Genomic DNA, 19572 nt, shown 5'->3' on the forward strand with positions numbered 1-19572 from the left:
CTGTGTAGCAGTATAAAAATAAGGGCTATGTTCATAGAGCTCAGTTCATAAAGAATGAAGCCCTGGGTTCCATTTTTACAGTGGAGAGCGTAGAAGATGGTAAGGACACAATCATAGTCCAATAAGTCTGGTATCCTTATATATAGAGAAGCTGGGCTTGGCGGAAAATACCTACAGTTCCAGCACTTGAGAAGCTAAAGCAGTGGGTTCATGAGTTCAAAGCCAATCTGTGCTACAAAGCCAGATCCTCCTGCCTCTGCTTCCCAACTGCCAGGACTGCAGGACTTTGCCACCATGCTTGGCTCACACACACACACACACTACGTGCATACTGTGGATGTATATTTAAGTGTTTACTCACTTGTCTGTGTGTCCCATACACACACCAGGCTCTCCTGCCACTGCAAATGGACGCCTATCTGGATTTACATGTTTGGTTGGGGAAGTGAACCTGGGCTGGTAGGCTTTGTAAGCAAGTGACATTCATCACTGAGCAATCTCTTCAGACCCTCAGTGTTATATTTTTGACGCTGAGGATTGAGTTCAGGCTGTATATGTGCTTTATCCTATCACCTAGCCACATACCCAGGCAGCCAACATTTTTATTTCAAAGCACTCATGATTGTATTATGGGCTGAATGATGTCTCCTTAAAATTCCGACATTGAACCTCTAACACCTCAGTGTAGTACACACACCCCTTACACACTCACATGTGCATCCACACACATACAAACACACTTACACGCCCACCACACACAACAAAATAAAGGCTTCACATTGGAAGCCAGGCATAGTGGCTCGTGTCTGCAATCTCGCCTCTTAGGAGGTGAGAGGAATGCATCAAGTTCCTGGCCAGCCTGGCCTACAAAGTTACGTAATGAGTTACACAATGAGTCTGAGACCGTGTCTCAAAAACCAAGAAAGAAAGAAACAAACAACTAGCATATTTTGTTGGTTTCTGCAAGTGCAATCTCTTTTAGGGTCTCTCATGACATGTGCTTGGAAGTAAAGATGCAGTTTCTGTGTGCTTTCTGGCAGTACGTGATTCATGCTGATTCAATACATGCACACAGATTTTATTTATCCACCATGCTGGGGGATCAGGGACGTGCACCAGGGAGAGCTAGGTGAAAAATGTGGTGGTATATAAATGACATCTGCTCCCCAAAGTCAAGCAGCTCAATCCCACAGCAGGAACTGAAGGGGGAAGGGCTTATCCACACTGCATTTTTGTTTTCTATACTCCGTCCTTTTGACCAGTTTCTCTTCATTTGGTTCTCATGTGTATTGTTATGTATTTATATAATACTATGTAGCACTCAATCAATGTTTGCTGAGTTGAATTATGTAAATGTGTGCTTACCTGTAGCATGAAAATGACACTGTCTATCTGGGCGTGGTGGTGCATGCCTTTAATCCCAGCACTAAGGAGGCAACAGGAGGTAGACTGCCATGAGTTCGAGGCCACCCTGAGACTCCATAGTGAATTCCAGGTCAGTCTGGGGGCTAGAGTGAGACCCTACCTCAAAAAACAAAACAAAGAGAGAGAGAGAGAGAGAGAGAGAGAGAGAGAGAGAGAGAGAAAAAATGACTCTGTCAACCTCCTGCCACAAGCCACATGGTAGTTTTTTTTTGTTGTTGTTGGTTTGGTTTTTTGAGGTAGGGTCTCACTGTAGCTCAGGCTGACCTGGAATTTACTCTATAGCCTAGACCGCTTCGAATTCACATCAATCTTACTACCTCAGCCTTTCAGGTGCTGGGATTTTAGGCGTGAGCTACCAGACCTGGCTTTATTTGCCTTTTAAAAAAATGTATTTTAGCCGGGTGTGGTGGCTCATGCCTTTAATCCCAGCACTCGGGAGGCAGAGGTAGGAGGATCACCATGAGTTCAAGGCCACCCTGAGACCACATAGTAATTTCTAGGTGAGCCTGAGCTAGAGTGAGACCTTACCTTGGGGAAAAAATATATCTACATATATAATTTATTTATTTATGTATTTATTTGAGAGAGAAAGAGAGAGAGAGAGAGAGAGAGAGAGAGAGAGAGAGAGAGAGATAAAGAGGTAGTTAAATATAGAGAGCCCATTTTTTTCTCTCTCCTTGCCAAAAAATATTAATTTTTTAAAATTTTTATTAGCATTTTCCATGATTATAAAGAAATATCCCATGTTAATTCTCTCCCTCCCCTCCATACTTTCCCCTTTGAAATTCCATTCTCCATCATATTACCTCCCTTTATTTATTTATTTATTTATTTGAGAGCAACAGACACAGAGAGAAAGACAGATAGAGGGAGAGAGAGAGAATGGGCGCGCCAGGGCTTCCAGCCTCTGCAAACGAACTCCAGACGTGTGCGCCCCCTTGTGCATCTGCTAACGTGGGACCTGGGGAACCGAGCCTTGAACCGGGGTCCTTAGGCTTCACAGGCAAGCGCTTAACCGCTAAGCCATCTCTCCAGCCCCCTTAATTTTTTTTAATTAAGTGAAAAAAGTACTGGGGATAAAGCTCAGTGGTAGATCACTTGCCAACACGCACAAGCCCCAGATCCCAACGCTGAAAAAAAAAAAAATCAGGGCTGGAGAGATGGCTTAGCGGTTAAGCGCTTGCCTATGAAGCCTAAGGACCCCGGTTCGAGGCTCGGCTCCCCAAGTCCCACGTTAGCCAGATGCACAAGGGGGCGCATGCGTCTGGAGTTCGTTTGCAGAGGCTGGAAGCCCTGGTGCGCCCATTCTCTCTCTCCCTCTATCTGTCTTTCTCTCTGTGTCTGTCGCTCTCAAATAAATAAATAAAAATTAAAAAAAAAATCAGATTTAATGCTCGTTATGGTGGCACATGCCTATGATCTTAGCACTTAGGAGATGGAGTTCGAGGTTATTCTCAGCTACAGAGTGAATTCAGGGCCATTCTGGAGTTGAAGTGACCCTGCCTCAAAGACTCAAATAAACAAACAGGAAGCAGATTCAAGCTAATTTTAATTTTAAGTTGACTAGAGAAGTATTTTTTCTGATCAGGGCTCTGTTCGGATACCATAGCCATGGTTCATGCAACTGTCAGACTTGACCTCCAACCCAGCTGCTGGGCTTTCTACTAGTTAAAATAATACAAACAGATGTGATAGAGTGCCTTGCTTAGTAAAGTACCCTAGGACTTTCTAGAGTCTCTGCGGTGAGAGGCGGACTACATGTGCATTTCTGCTTTGGGGAGGCTTTGTCCTTTAAGGGTGGACCTCTGCTATTAGGTCTCAGCCCTGCAGAGGTAAAACCAAACACAGTGGAGATTGAGGAAGTTGGAAGTCAGAGTTTAAAGTGCTGGAGAGATTGCTCAGTGGTTAAAGACACTTGCTCGCAAAGCCTGCCTTCCCGGGTTGGATTCCCTAGTACCCATGTATGGTAGTTTGAATGGATGCCCCCTAATAGATACAGGACTTTTATTCAAGCTTGTAACTTAGATCTGCAGCTGCCTGGCTGGAGGAGGTGTCACTGGGGATCCTGGGGTCTAGCACTAAGGTGTCTCTCGGTGCAGGTCTGATTTCCAGCCCAAAGGTGTGCAGAGCTTGAGTTAGCTGAGCCCCTGCTGTTTGCTGAGCTTTTGTCTTGTCTGTGGTGCTGGCCGCTGTGGTTTCCTCTCTGCTTGGATCAGTGAAAGGGAGCCAGCCTCTTTTGCCATGGTGGAGCTGCCCCTGGATCTGTAATAATAAACTCCCTCCTCCTCCGTGGCTCTGCCTGGTTTGGAAGCTCATCCCAGAGATGTGAGGTTGACTGCAACACCATGTAAAGCTGGATGCACAAAGTGGTGCATGTGTCTGGAGTTCCTTTGTAGTGGTAAGAGACCCTTGCACTCTCTTTCTCTCTCAAGTAAATAAATTAAAATATTTAAGGCCAGGTGAACACCTTTAATACTTGAAGGCAGATGTAGGAGGATTGCTGCTCTAGGCTAGCCTGAGACTATACAGTGATTTTCAGGTCAGCCTGGGCTAGAGTGAGACCCTACATCAAAAAAACCAAAAAGAGGGGCTGAGAGATTTCTTAGCTATTAAGGCATTTGCCTGCAGGACCCAGGTTCAACTCCCCAGGACCCATGTAAGCCAGATACACAAGAGGGTGCATGTGTCTGGACTTCGTTTGCAATGTTTGGAGGCCCTGAGCACCCATTCTCTGTCTCTTTCTCTCTCTCTCAAATAAATAAAAATAAAAACATATTAAAAAAACAAAAAGAGGGGCTGGACAGATGGCTTAGCTGTTAAAACGTTTACCTGCAAAGTCAAAGGATCCTGGCTTGACTCCCCAGGACCCACGTAAGCCAGATGCATAAAGGGGTGCACGCGTCTGAAGTTTGTTTGTAGTGGATGGAGGCCCTGGCATACCCATTCTCTCTTTCTCCCTTTCTCTGCCCCCTCTCTCTCAAATAAATAAATAAAATTAAAGCTTTAAAATGTTAAAAAGTATAAAAAAACAAAAATAGGCCTGGAGAGATGGCTCAGTGGTTAAGGCACTTGCCTACAAAGCCTAAGGACCCAGGTTCAATTCCCCAGTACCCACATAAAGCCAGATGCAACGTGGTACATGCATCTGGAATTCATTTATAGTGGCATTATGCCCTGGTATACCCATTCTCTCACCTACCCACCTTTCTGTCTCTGCTTGGAAATAAATAACTAAAAATATTAAAACAAAACAAAACAAAAAAACCAAAAAGAGCTGGGCTTGGTGGCGCACGCCTTTAATCCTAGCCCTCAGAAGGCAGAGGTAGGAGGATCACTGTGAGTTTGAGGCCACCCTGAGATTACATAGTGAATTCTAGGCCAGCCTGGGCTAGAGTGGGATACCCTACCTTGGAAAAAAAAAGATTGTTGAGCAAAAGTGCTGTACCCGCAGACTATGTTTGGCAGACAGTAGCATCCGAGTTGAGGTTGCTCATAGTATCCCAGAGCGCCCGAGTTTGCACCTGTGTGGGTGAAAAGCGGCGCAGTATCACCAGCAGGCGGGAGAGTGAGCAAAGACGCGCACAGCGGGCGATTCTCAAAGCACCGTCCGTGGGGACACTTCCATAGGAGAGATGCATCCTCACGTACACAAGGCTGAGCCTGCTCAGATCAGGGTCACAGTAAATATGCGGAAACAACTCTTGAAGGAACCTTGACAGACTTTGTTTTCCTTCCTTCTTTTTCTTCTGGCATGCATGCACGTGTGCCCACAGCAGTATGTGTGGTATGGTGTTTGTATGTGCATGCGTGCATGTATGTAGATGTGCAGGACCCGTGTTTGCATGTGCAAGGGCCCAAGGAGAACACTGGATGCCATGGAGTTTCTTTTTTTTTTTTTTTAATTTTTATTTATTTATTTGAGAGAGCAAGAGAGGGAAAGAGGCAGACACACACACACACACACACACACACACACACAGAGAGAGAGAGAGAGAGAGAGAGAGAGAGAGGAATGGGCACACCAGGGCCTCCAGCCACTGCAAACGAACTCCAGATGTATGTGTCCCCTTGTGCATCTGGCTAACGTGGGTCTTGGGGAATTGAGCCTCGAACTGGGGTCCTAGGCTTCACAGGCAAGCGCTTAACCGCTAAGCCATCTCTCCAGGCCGATGGAGTTTCTTATTGAACCTCGAGCTACCATTTTCAGCCAGACTGGCTGACCAGAGGGCCCTGGTGACTCTCTGCTCTCTGAGGTGACAGGCATGTGTGGCCATGCTCAACTGTTTACGTGGGGTCAGAGGTCAAACTCAGACCCTCTCAGGACCTCATACTTGTGCAGCAAGTGCTCTTACCTGATGAGCCTTCTTCCCAACCCCCTTTTTTTTTTAAACTTTATTTTTATTTATTTATTTGAGAGAGGGGGAGAGAGAGAATGGGTGCGCCAGGGCCTCCAGCCACTGCAAACAAACTTCAGACGTGTGCGCCCCCTTGTGCATCTGGCTAATGTGGGTCCTGGGGAATCGAGCCTTGAACCAGGGTCCTTAGGCTTCACAGGCAAGCACTTAACTGCTAAGCCATTTCTCCAGCCCCTCCCTTTTTATTTTAAATTAGGGCCTTACTCTGTACTCTAGACTGGTATTGAACTTGCAACCCTCCAGCTTGAGTCATCAAAGTAGCTGGGATTCTAGCTGTGTGCCACCATGCACTGCAGAACTATATTCTAAAATATTTTATATATTTATTTGTAAGCAAAGGAGAGATAGAGAGAAGAGACAGAGAGAATGGGCATGCCAGGGCCTCTAGGCACTGCAAATGAACTTCAGATGCATGTGCCACTGTGCATCTGGCTTTATGTGGGTACTTGGGAATTGAATTGGGTCTTTAGGCTTTGCAGGCAAGCACCTTACCTGCTGAGCCATCTTCTCAGCCCAGGACTATATTCTTGTTGGAGAAAAGATGCCTGTGAAAGGACATAACTTAGAACAAAATGCCCAATGCCATAAAACTATGGAAGAGTCACAAGGGAAGAAAACACAATCATTTAGTGGTCTGGGTCTCAGTAGCTCCTTTTCTTCCAGCAAGGAAACCATCAAAAATCAAATTAAGATCAGAAACTGCTTGATGACTATGGAGCTAGAGCAAAGAAAATTGGATTTCCTAGAGGGTTTATTTTCTGTCACGTGGTAACTGCCCAGTGTGACCCACTCCGTCAGCTAGAACTATGCTCGCCCAGTGGACAAGATGCTTACGTTGGCCAGCGGGTTCTGGTCTGGTCAGTGCGGCAAAAGCATTTAGTGTTCTGCCCTTCAGCTTCCAGATGCTTTCCGTTTGCACTTGCCATATAAAACCCCCTTCCTGTTCCACACTCGTCTCACACTATGCACTTTCTTTTTTAAAACTGTTTTTATTTTATTTATCTGAGAGAGAAGAGAAAGTGGCAAAGAGACAGAGAAAGAAGGGAGGGGGAGAGAAATGAGCAAACCCACGGCCTTCAACTGCTGCAATTAAACTCCAGCTGCATGCGCCACCTGCCCCCTTGTGCATCTGGCTTATGTGGGTCCTGGGGAATGGAACCTGGGTCCTTTGGCTTTGCAGACAAGTGCTCTAATGGCTAAACCATCCCTCCAGCCCTGACTTTGCACTTATTTACCATGGATTAGTGTTGCTGATCTCAGGAGAGTGGGTGTCCTTATGCCCTGATCACATTTTTGGTTTGTTTGTTTTATTATTTTGAGACAGGGTTTTGTTGTGTAGCCCAAGCTTGTCTGCAACTAGACCTAGCTCAGCCTCTTAAGCACTGGGATTATAAGTGATTAGAACCATGTGTGGTTCACCTGGTCACATCACAAGGGTGCCTCTTAGCATTTATCAAATATCTATCATCACTCTCTTTACTTATATAAACACAGGGCTTGGATGAAGCTCGGTGGTAATAGTGCTTGTTTTTTTCGAATGTGCAAATCTCTGGGTTTGATCCCCAGCACTTCAAAAAAGAAAAAGATAAGAGAAACACAACATGCTTGAATAGAAAGATCAATGTATTTATATATCTGTGTATTTGTATATGTACATGTCTACCCATCTCCTATATCTACCTATCTATTTAGAGCTGGGAATATAGCTTAGTAGTAGGAAGTTTGTCTAAAATGCACAGTGTTGAGTATAACACACACACACACACACACACACACACACACACACACACACACATTTATTAACCTTTTTGCTTTGTTTTGATTTTCAAGGTAGGGTATCAACTGGAGCTCATAATGATCCTCTTATCTCAGCCTCCTGAGTGCTGGGATTAAAGGCATGTGCCACCGTGCCCCAGAAAGAGAGAGAGAGACATAGAGAAAGAAGAGGAGAGAAAGAGAGAATGGGCGCACCAGGGCCTCTAGCCATTGCAAACAAATTCCAGAGGCATGCTCCACCTTGTGCACCTGGCTTTATGTGAGTAATGGGGGAACTGAACTCAGGTTGCTAGGCTTTACAGGCAAGCATTTTAACTGCTGAGCCATCTCTTCAACCCTATTATTATTATTTTTAGTCAACCTCATCAATCTTTTATCATCAAACTCAGGCAGGGAGTAATTCTTTCACCTACTCCACTGAGAGCCAGGCTGGAGGTGCAAACCCAATACAGACTGTCACTTAAAAAAAAAGACAAATATAGGGCTGGAGAAGATGGCTTACCAGTTAAGGCATTTGCCTGCAAAGCCAAAGGACCCCAGTTTGATTCCCCAGGTCCCACGTAACCCAGATGTACAAAGTGGCACATGCATCTGGAGTTTGTTTGTAGTAGCTGGAGGCTGTGGTGCATTCATTCTGTCTCTCTCAACTTCTTTCTCTCTCTCTCAAATAAATAAATAAAATATATTTAAAAAGACAACTATATATTTAAATTTATTATATTATTATATATTAATATGTAATATAAATATTATTTATATAATCATATATTTGAATATATAATATATAAATATTGTATATAAATAACATATATTATACATTAATAATATTATATATTACATTATTATATTAAAATATATGAAATTAAATAAATAAATATATAAGCAAGTCTGCATAGTCCTAGGAACAAACCACCCACCCTCATTTAAAACAAAATCTCCTGTGTCCAACTTCTCCCACTTACTGGAGGAAAGAGTCAAGGAGCCAGGGATAGATCAGTGGCTCCTGCTCTCTGTGGAGAGACTACAGGCAGTCCCCTCTACTACAATCAGGAGCCAGAGCCCCCCAATTTCTGAGCCAGATTTCCAGAAACTCTCCTAACACCCCTGTGCTTCTTCCTGAGACAGGCCCAAGAGCTCCTAGAAAGATAGGACACAAGACTTTGTAACCTGTTGACCTATCAGGTAAAAATAAATTGCAACAATGACGACCAAAGTTGCTGATCTCCCCTCCACCCCAAGGTAGGAAAGGGCTCAGTTTTGGTCAAGGCAGCCCTGGCTTGGTTGGGACCACCTCTTATCCTTCCCGGAGGCCTCAAATAGCCTGTACCAGCAGAAAACTGTCGGTGACCTCACAGCAGCAGCTCTTCCGAACCCCTGGCGGAGACAGACGCCCTTGGTGCAGGTCACAGCGCTTTCCCGTCCATGGGCTTCTGGCCCCACGTCTGTCCGCTGACCACTGACCACAGCCATCTGCGGGATGCGGTGCTGCCCCTGCTGGGGCACTGCCCTTCCCCTGCGCGAGACAGGGCCGCCCAGGTTCTGATGGCTTCTGATCTGCTCCCGGCCCTCGGACGCTGAAGCAGAGCCCGCGAGCTGGACTGGGTCCATGATAGGGATCCTGTCCCGGGATGACACCCTTCGCCTCTCTCACGTCGCACCCTTGGGCCCATGTGAACGACCTGGGCCGGGGATGGGTAGACGCGGTAATGTTTTCTTCCTTCTGCATCCGATGCCACACTGGCTTGATCAAGTTGGTTTCCGAACTCTCCGCGGAGGTGCCTCTCTGGCTGTCACCAAAGCCCCTGGGCCACGGCCTTGTTCTGAATCCGGGCCAGCTGCTGGGCACTCAAGGGCCAGGCCGGGACTGGCCACCGCATGGCCGCTCCCCACCACCCAGAGCCACCGCGGAGCCCACCTCCCCGTGGAGCTCGCCATGGCACTCGGCAATGGGCTGCCCGGTGCCAAACACTTTTTAAAAATTTAATTAATTAATTTATTTGAGAGAGAGAAAGAGAGAGAGAGAGAGAGAGAGAGAGAGAGAGAATGGGCGCGCCAGGGCTTCCAGCCACTGCAAACGAACTCCAGACTTGTGCGCATGGCTAACGTGGGTCCTGGGGAATCGAACCGAGGTCCTTTGGCTTTACGGGCAAATGCCTTAACCGCTAAGCCATCTCTCCAGTCCCGCCAATTTTTTTTTTAGTTCCTTGTAGTTGTAAGAAATAACACAGGGATCTGAGCCTTGGAAGGTGTGATAGAGATACTGCAGTGCTGAGCTCTCCTGTCACTTCTTGCCAGCTCCATGATGCCTTCTGAGTCATCCCAAGGTCCCTGCTAGGCAGGATTCTGAGGCACAATGCTACCATATTGTGTTGAGCTACTTACTCCTTGGAGAACACTTGAGTTATTTCTACTGTGTCTATCAGAAAGAAACATGCTATAAACATTCAGACACAGGTCTTTGAGTGAGTTTACATCTTCATTTATCTGGGTGAAAGAGCAAGACTGAAGTTAATTGTTTCCCACCTCCACCTGCAGCTAATTGACCATCTCTCCATATCATCATGAGAATCCAGTGTGCCTCTTCAGGCTTTTACACAGGGGGTGATGGCTTGAACATGCATTGCCTTTAGTGGTCAGTGACAGTGAGCCTCTCTTCTGCACGTGTTTATTTGCCCTCTGTTTTCCCTCTGGTGAAACCTTCACCTCTTCATGCCCCAGCCCCATTGTAGCTTTTTGTTTACTTGGATACTTTTTAAAACTTATTTAGAGACACATTTCATGTAGCCTAGGCTGGCTTCACACTATGTTAGGAGAATGACCTTGAGTTCCTGATCCTCCTGCCTTAACTTCCTGAGTTCTGGAATAACAGAGGTGTGCCATCAGGGCCTGTTTATGTGCTGTCGGAGATGAAGCCAGGCCTTTGTGCTTATTTAGTTGTTTTTATATTTATTTAGATAGAAGAGGCAGATATATATAGAGAAAAAAAGAGGCAGATACATAGAGAGAATGGGCATGTCAGGACCTTCAGCCACTGCCAACTCCATAGGCAAGCTCCACCTTGGGCATCTGGCTTACGTGGGTACTGGGGAATTGAAGCTGGGCCCTTAGGCTTTGCAGGCAAGTGCCTTAACCGCTGACCCATCTCTCCATACCTGTCCTTAAACTTTTAATCCACCTGCCTCAGCCTCTTGAGTTGCTAGGGTGACGGGCATGTGATAACCCGCTTGGCCCAAGGTCGCCCTTTTGATGCTGCAGAACCGCAGTTTCAGTGTTATTAGCATTTGGGCCCTGGTTGTGTGGGGTCATGTTGTAGTTTGCGGGGTGCATACTCTATCCACTGCAGAGTCCATCCCCTTCATTCAGCTGTGGCAATAAGAAATGCTTCTAGACATTGTCGAATGTCTTCTGGAGTGAAAATCACCACATTGGCCTGTATGTGAACCCTTGCTTTTTTTTTTAAATTAATGAAGGTTGTGGGGAAAGCTTGAAACATCCTCCAAATAGAGGTAAAAATAGCATTGTAAAGTACAACAGACTACAGCTGTCTATGCCCCACAGGCGTGGCAGAATCCCTTGGTGAAGTAAGTAGTCTTTTGTTTGGCAAGATACTTTGACAGAACACTGTCTGGGTGAGATGTGAGGGGAAGTCCCTTCTCTTAGGCCTGGAAAACCGAGTCACCAAAAGTAGTGACAGTGACATCCACAGTCTGCTTAAGAAATGAAGAGGGGCCAGGCGTGGTAGCGCATGCCTTTAACCCCAGCACTCGGGAGGCAGAGGTAGGAGGATCGCTGTGAGTTCAAGGCCACCCTGAGACTCCATAGTGAATTCCAGGTCAGCCTGGGCTAGAGTGAGACCCTACCTCGAAAAACAAACAAACAAACAAAAGAAATGAAGAGGGCTTTATGGGCAGTGATGGAAGGAAGAGAAGAGAAAAGTGAAGAAGGGTGTCAGGGGTGAATGAGAAAATGTGGGCCAAGCCCCCAGGGTAACAGGTGGTGACCCAGGGCGGTGCAGATGTGGGTGGCTGGAGGAATTTCAAATGCAGTGAGGAAAGTTCCCTCCTCTGTCTCCCTCACATCTGTCAGGTTGCACACCTGGTAGATATGGGGCATGTGTAAAAGGTGACTCTGGAAATAGAAAAGATAAAGGGCCAGGAGAAGAGATGGGTTCCCTGAGGTGAGGGGTCCCTGAGAGAGGAGGGGCAACAGGAAGTGGGAGCACAGCTTTGACAGGCCAGCCTTTGCGACTTCTGGCAAGTTCTGTCAGGGATTCCAGACTGCGTACTGGCCACCAGACAGGGAGTAAGGATGTAGCTCAGTGGTAAAGCTCTGGGTTCCAGTGTTCCGCCAGACAGACAGACAAACACAGGCATACATGTATGCACGCCCGCATGTATGCACGTAGGCACACACATGAGCGTTAGATGTGGGAGAGGGCGCCTGAGTGAGATTTTAGTAGCTTGCAGAGATTGTAACCATTCAGGCTGCGTGCATCAGAATGAAAACCAGTGCGTCTTCCTACCAGTGCTTTTCCTGTGCCTCTTTCTAATACTTGTACTTGGGCTATACATGGCCATTTTGGCCAATAATTGTGTCAGTCCTCTGAGGCAGAAACAGTCATTTTCTGTTGCTGCCAAAGTTACTATCTCCTCCCTCAGAGCCAGGCAGAGACCAGTTTGGTACTGATGCTGCCTGGTGTTCCTGGAGGACACTGTCCCCTCATAAAACAGACAGACACACACACACACACACACACACACAGAGAGAGAGAGAGAGAGAGAGAGAGAGAGAAAGAGAGCATGAGCTTTTCTTCTACCTATTTGATACTCTTGTTCCCAAACAGGGCTCTCAGGTCGCTCAGAGTTTAGTACAAAGGCCTGTTGGTTGTTCCCCCCAGGTTATGTGAAGTGAGAGGAACTTGAGGTCCCCCCCACCCCTGCCCCTCGCCATGAAGTTCTTCAGGATTAGTTGTCTCCCAGGGGTCTCCTGGCTTTTCCTGCAAATAAATGGCAAGGCTGCCCACCGGCTCGCCAGGGAGGTGAGGTTGGTCATACTTTAACATAAATACTTAAGACCTTGGGTAAAAGGCAATTCTAAAGAACATTTATTTGTTTTCATTTAAAAACTTTAATGCATCTATATAATATGTTATGTGTTTTGATCTTATTCTAATTATCCTCTTATTCCCTTTCCCCACCTGCTAACACCTTTCTTCTCCCCATCGATTCATGCTTCTTCCTTTTTTATTTTAATATTTTATTTTTATTTATTTATTTGATAGAGAAAGAGGTGGGAGAGGAGAGAGAGAGAGAGAGAGAGGCCGTGCCAGGGCCTTGAGCCACTGCAAACGAACTCCAGATACATGTGCCACCTTGTACACCTGGCTTACGTAGGTCCCAGGGAATCGAGCCACGGTCCTTTGGCTTTGCAGGTAAGCGCCTTACCTACTAAGCCATCCCTCCAGCCCCGTGCTTCTTTTTTTTTTCTTCCAAATTTTTATTAACATCCATGATTATAAAAAATATCCCATGGTAATACCCTCCCTCCTCCCACTTTCCCCTGTGAAACTCCATTCTCCATCATACCCCCTCCCCACCTCAATCAGTCTCTCATTTACTTTTGATGTCATGATCTTTTCCTCCTCTTATGATGGTCTTGTGTAGGTATTGTCAGGCACTGTGAGGCCATGGATATCCAGGCCATTTTGTGTCTGGAGGGAGCATGTTGTATGGAGTCCTACCCTTCCTTTGGCTCTTCCATTCTTTCCACCACCTCTTCTGCATTAGACCCCGAGCCTTGGAAGGTGTGATAGAGATATTGCAGTACTGAGCACTGTGGTCATTTTCTTTCCATTACCATGATACCTTCTGAGTCATCCCAAGGTCACTGCCTTCTGAAAAGAGAAGATTCTCTACCAAAAGTGACAGTAGCATTAATCTAAGGGAATGAACATTAACAGAAGTGCTCACTGGGCAGTTTGATAAGCATAGTATGTACATTTAGCCAGACAACAGCAGCAACAACAGCAGACAGTACACCCCTAGGGCTCATGACTACCCCTGTTTTAAGTTTTCAGTATCAGGGATGTATTCCCTCCCATGGAACGGGCCTCCAATCCAATTAGAGGGCAGTTGGTTTCCCCCATAACAGATGTGCCACTATTGCACCCGTTGGCTCATTTGGCCTGACTGGCCAAATATAAGGCTTGCAGTGTCCACTGTTGAGCATCTTCACTGGTGATTTCTCTTTCTCCCATTGAACTGCATGCAGAATGGCTTCTTCCAGCTTTCTGTCAGCTGGTCTACATGGAGGAGGTTATCAGCTCAGTTCCAGCAGAATTTCTCAGTGGCCTTGCAGCCCAAGTATGTGGAGTCTTCAGCAATAGGGTCTTACCATCTATTCCTGGTGGGAAACCAAGGGCCTCGGCAGTGGCCTATGATGTTTTGGGGGCATCAGAGACCTCCCTGGCCAAGAACTCACTGGAGGTATCCCATCCCTGGCACTGAAAATTTTCTAGCAACAATCTACGGCTCCTCCAGCCCCATGCTTCTTTTTAAAAAATGTTTTTATTTATTTATTTGCAAGGAGGGAGAGAAAGAGAGAGAGAGAAAGAGAGAGAGAGAGAGAGTGAGCGAGCAAGGGAGAATGGGCATGCCAGGGCCTCTAGCTGCTGTAAATGAACTCCCAATGTGTGTGTCACTTTGTGTGTCTGGCTTCATGTAGGTACTGGAGAATTGTACTCTGATTGTTAGGCTTTGAAGGCAATTGCCTTAACCATAGTGCAATCTCTCCAGCCCTCATGCCTTTTCTTTTCCTACTTCTTCTTCTTTTTTTGTTTTTCGAGGTAGGGTCTCACTCTAGCCCAGGCTGACCTGGAATTCACTATATAGTCTCAGGGTGGCCTTGAACTCATGGCAATCCTCCTACCTCTGTCTCCCAAGCGCTGGGATTAAAGGAGTGTGCCACCACGCCCAGATGAAAAGGCAGTTCTTAAGATCGAAATGGAAAACCAAGTTTGGAGGTAAACAGGTAAAAGAGTGAGGAAGGGAGGCATTCCTATTGCTTGGAATTGCCATTCCTCCTTGCCCTCATCTCTCTTCATGGACACAGCTGTCTGTCCCTTGCCCTGTGTGCTCTTGAAAGCTGGGAGGGTTTTGGCTAATTGAGGGCCTTGGAGTCAGCATCAAACTGAACTGTGCATTATCTCCTCCCCTTCTTCCTTTTGTAGCTCTGGCTCCCCCCACCCCTTTTTGAGATAGTACCTCAAAATGACTGCACAGTGAGCCTCAGAGCCCCGCCCGTTTCTGCCTCCTGAGAGCTGGAGCTACCAGCACAACCAGGAGTGTTATTAATGCGTTTTAAAATTTTTTTAATTTGTTAAAGACTTTATTTATTTATTAGAGACAGAGAGAAAGAAGGAGGGAGAGAATGGACACACCAGGGCCTCTAGCCACTGCAAATGAACTCTATATGCATGTGCCATTATGTGCATCCGGCTTAACGTGGGACCTGGAAAACTGAACTTGGGTCCTTAGGCTTTGCAGGCATGTGCTTTAACCACTAAGCTATCTCTCCAGCTCTTAATGTGTTTTTTAAAAAAAATCTAAAAATATTTTTTGTTTATTTTTATTTATTTGAGAGCAACAGAGAGAAAAAGAGGGAGATATATGTAGAGAGAATGGGCATGCCAGGGCTTCCAGCCACTGCAAACGAACTCCAGATGCGTGCGCCCCCTTGTGCATCTGGGTAACATGGGACCTGGGGAATCGGGCCTCAAACTGGGGTCCTTAGGCTTCACAGGCAAACGCTTAACTGCTAAGCCATCTCTCCAGCCCTTTAAAATATTTTTTATTTTTATTTATTTATTTGACAGAGAGAAAGAGGGAGAGAGAGAGAATGGGCGCGCTAGGGCCTCCAGCCACTGCAAACGAACTCTAGACGCGTGCACCACCTTGTGCATCTGGCTAACATGGGTCCTGGGGAACCAAACCTGGGTCCTTTGGCTTTTCAGACAAACGCCTTAACCAGTAAGCCATCCCTCCAGCCCCTTAATGTGTTTTAATGTGGGTTCTAAGGATGAGGCTCAGGTCCTCTCACAAGATGAAGTAAAAGTGAAAATTGCTGACTCTACCGTCTCCCCAGCCTCCGCCCTTCCTTCTTTCAGTTGCTTTTGCCAAGTGTTTTGTCACAGTGATGAGAAGATGGTGCAATGCTGTCAGAAGGCCACAGAGCAAGACTGACCACTGAGTCCAGTCGGCCCGCACCTGCCCCATGCTGAGGCGATTCACAGCTTTATTGGTGCAGTTTAAGAATTCATGCAGGTTTGAGTTGGAAAGTTGGGGTTACATGTACGCATACTTTTGCCAGCAGCTGACTTTGTGGTTTACATAATTGGAAGTGGGAGAAGGCTTGGAGCTCCAGTTTTGTCTGCTGCTCAACTTGCATAAACACTTGACAACCATGAATTGGCTGAATTCGTTTCTGGACACCAGATTCCCACATTGTTCTGCAATTTGTTGCAGTTTTGTGTTAATTAAATGCTTATAAAAGTCAAGGGTGGACTGTTTTGGAATGAGCTGACCAAGGACCCGTGTATAGTTCATTGTAACCTGAACTGTTAAATTATGAAGTTGTAATTTATGCCAACGATCACACTGCCACAGAGTTTTAAATCTACATTAAAATTTAAAATAGAATTTGGTGCGTCTGAGTTTCTGGGGCTTTTGAGATTCAGATGTATGAAGAGAAAACAATGGTGTCTTTGTTTGCTTTCTACCCCTAACGTCCAGCACTGTTTTTCAGGTGACACTTTGGTGTGTCACTCTTTTAGTTGCTGTCGCCAAACACCTGACCAGAAGTGGCTTAACACAGGAGGGGTTTGTTTTGGCTGCTGGTTTGAGAGGACCTGGTCCATCATGTTTGGGATGGCATGGTAGTGGACACACGAGTCACTGGTCACCTTGCATCCACAGTCAATCCAGGAGCAGAGAGAAGATAGGAAGTGGCGCCAAGTTAAAAAATTGAAGGCCCGCCCTAGTGATCCACTTCCTCCAGCAAGCCTCTTCCCAAAGGATCCACAGCCTTTCCAAACAGTACCACAGCTGATTTCTAAGTGTTCAAACACATGAGACATTTCACAGGTGGGAAAAAAGGCAGGGAAGGTAGAGGAGATCTATGAGACTATTCTATGTAGACATGATCTTAGAGGTCATTGGAGTCCTGTGTTAAAAAAATAATTTTATCAATTTGTAAGGAGAGAGAGAGAATGGGCACTCAAGGGCCTCTTTCCACTGCAAACAAACTCCAGCTGCACAGGCCACTTTCCAGGGTTGTCAGGCTTTGCAAGAAAGTGCCTTTAACTGCTGAGCCATCTCTCCAGCCCTGAGTTCTGTGTTTTATCTGGAAGGTCAAGATACAAGATGCAGAGTAATAGGGTACCTTGCTGTGCCATTTGGGCTGGTGGGAGAACCCAGTGGGACCCCTGAAGGTCTCCTTACCCTGAGCCCAGTATGCTCTGGACCTCCAAACTCCTTTTTTATTTTTGTTTGCTTGTTTTTTGAGGTAGGGTCTCACTCTAGCTCAGGCTGACCTGGAATTCACTATGTAGTCTCAGGGCAGCCTTGGACTCATGATGATCCTCCTACCTCTGCCTCCCGAGTGCTGGGATTAAAGGTGTGCGCCACCACACCTGGCTGGACCTCCAAACTCTTGTTTGAACCTACTTGGACATTCTCTAAGAACCCTGGTAGGAAAGAAAAAAGGGGAGTATGTTCTGCCTGGATGTTATAATATTCTTTTTTTTTTTTTTTAAAGTTATTTACTTCAGAGAATGAGAAAGAATGGGCACACCAAGGCCTTCAGCTGCTGCAAATGCCTTAATTGCTAAGGCAAATCTCCAGTCCAAAAGTGTGGTATTTTTTTTTTAATTGAAGGAAGGCAAATAGATTAATATTTTCTATAGGACACAAGGGTTAAATCACTTGGCATCATTGTGATTTGTGTTTTATTTATTTATTTATTTGAGAGCAACAGAGAGAGAGAAAGAGAGAGAGAGCGAGCGACTGCGAGTGAGCAAATGGGTGCTCCAGGGCCCCCAGCCACTGCAAACGAACTCCAGACTTATGTGCCACCTTGTGCATCTGGCTTACGTGGGTCCTGGGGAATCAGCCTCGAAACAGGCTCCTTAGGCTTCACAGGCAAGCACTTAACCGCTAAGCCATCTCTCCAGCCCTGCCTGGATGTTATGAGGAGAGTTATTACGTCTGGGCAGGGCACTGGGTAGAGAGACCATACAGAGATCATAGTATACTATGGCGGGTACCAATGGGAAGCCAACCACTACTGTACCAGAGGTGGAAGGAGTGGGCAAGAGGCTGGAACCCGAAGAGAGACAGAGAGACAGCTGTAGGTGAGGGTGCCTCACAGCAGTGCTGGCCTTCAGTGGTGAGGCACTGTCAGCTCATAGCCCGCAGAGGAGAGACCTTGGACTTTTCCTCCTGCATGGATGGTTCCAGCATCTGCTGGAGTTTCCCTGTGGCCAAACGCAGTGGGGAGCTGGGGGCCAGAGAGTCCCTGGATGTTCTCCTTACAGGTCAGCCTTTTTTTTTTTTTTTTTTTTTTTTTTTTTTTTTTTTTTTTAGTGGAGAAGATGGATCTAGAGAAACAAAAAGGTTTATATGTCCAGCACGAAGGTTCAGAAACACAGTTTGAACTTTCTCAGGAAATACCTCCCATAACTCCTCACGTGCTGATGGAGACTCTCAGGCTTTTGGTTGGTGAGTAACTTGTTTTTCATACGTGAAACCCTCTCAGTTTGGGTCTTTTTTGATCTGGAACTGGTCATGGCCTTTCAGCAGTTTCACAGTCAGGCTGACTGGTGATTACCATGACCAAGTGATGGGCACACGTCTGTCCCTGCTGTTTCTGGGAAGCTAGGACGATCCATTCTGCAATCCGGCTACCCTCTCTGTGCAATGATAGGTCTTAATTTCAGTCTAATCAGCAGAATGCAATGTGGTGGCTGCTGGACTATTTCTTGCTGACTGGGCACTGAAGGCCATCCACAAGCCTTTGGGTGCTCTTGGAGTTTGCTAGGAGATCATGGGAAGATGTGGGTGCCAATGAAACAACGGTGCTCCCCTGGCACTCTGCTGTGAATGGAGCATAAATGTGAGGGCAGAATATTTGGAATACATTACAGTTGTCTGAGGCCTTCCCTTTAAAATATTTATTTATTTTTATTTATAGTAGAGAGAGAGGGAGAATGGGTACACCAGGGCCTCTAGCCACCGCAAACAGACTCCAGATGCATGCACCCCCTTGTGAATCTGGCTTATGTGGGACCTGGAGAATCGAACCTGGATCCTAAGGCTTTCCAGGCAAACGCCTTAACCGCTAAGCCATCTCTCCAGCTCCGAAGCATTCCTTTCTTATTAGTCCCACAGTGCAGGAAATCAAGGTTGACCTGGCTGTGAAGGTCTGGCTTAGCACGGCAGCTTCATGCATGCAAGCATGTATGTCATTGCAATGATGGATGCAGGGACGGGCTGTGGGTCTGAGAAGATCACTGGCCTCTGAAGAATTCTCAGAAGTCGAATGGGAGGGGAATGGACTTTCATCATGAAGTACTGATCTTCACAACAGTTTCGTTACGTGGTGTAGCAAAGTACATGCATAATTACTTAGCAATCCATAGACTTAACACATTAAATTATGATAGCCAACCACTCCTCTGTCACTTCTGTGATTTTATAGCATCATGTAGAGGCTAAACAAAAGTAGAGGAACAAGGGCTGGAGAGATGGCTTAGCAGTTAAGCCCTTGCCTGTGAAGCCTAAGGACCGCAGTTCGAGGCTTGCTTCCCCAGGACCCACGTTAGCCAGATGCACAAAGGGACACATGTGTCTGGAGTTTGTTTGCAGTGGCTGGAAGTCCTGGAATGCCCATTCTCTCTCTC

Source organism: Jaculus jaculus, chromosome 17 (genome assembly GCF_020740685.1).
Source record: "Jaculus jaculus isolate mJacJac1 chromosome 17, mJacJac1.mat.Y.cur, whole genome shotgun sequence".
NCBI lineage: Eukaryota > Metazoa > Chordata > Mammalia > Rodentia > Dipodidae > Jaculus > Jaculus jaculus.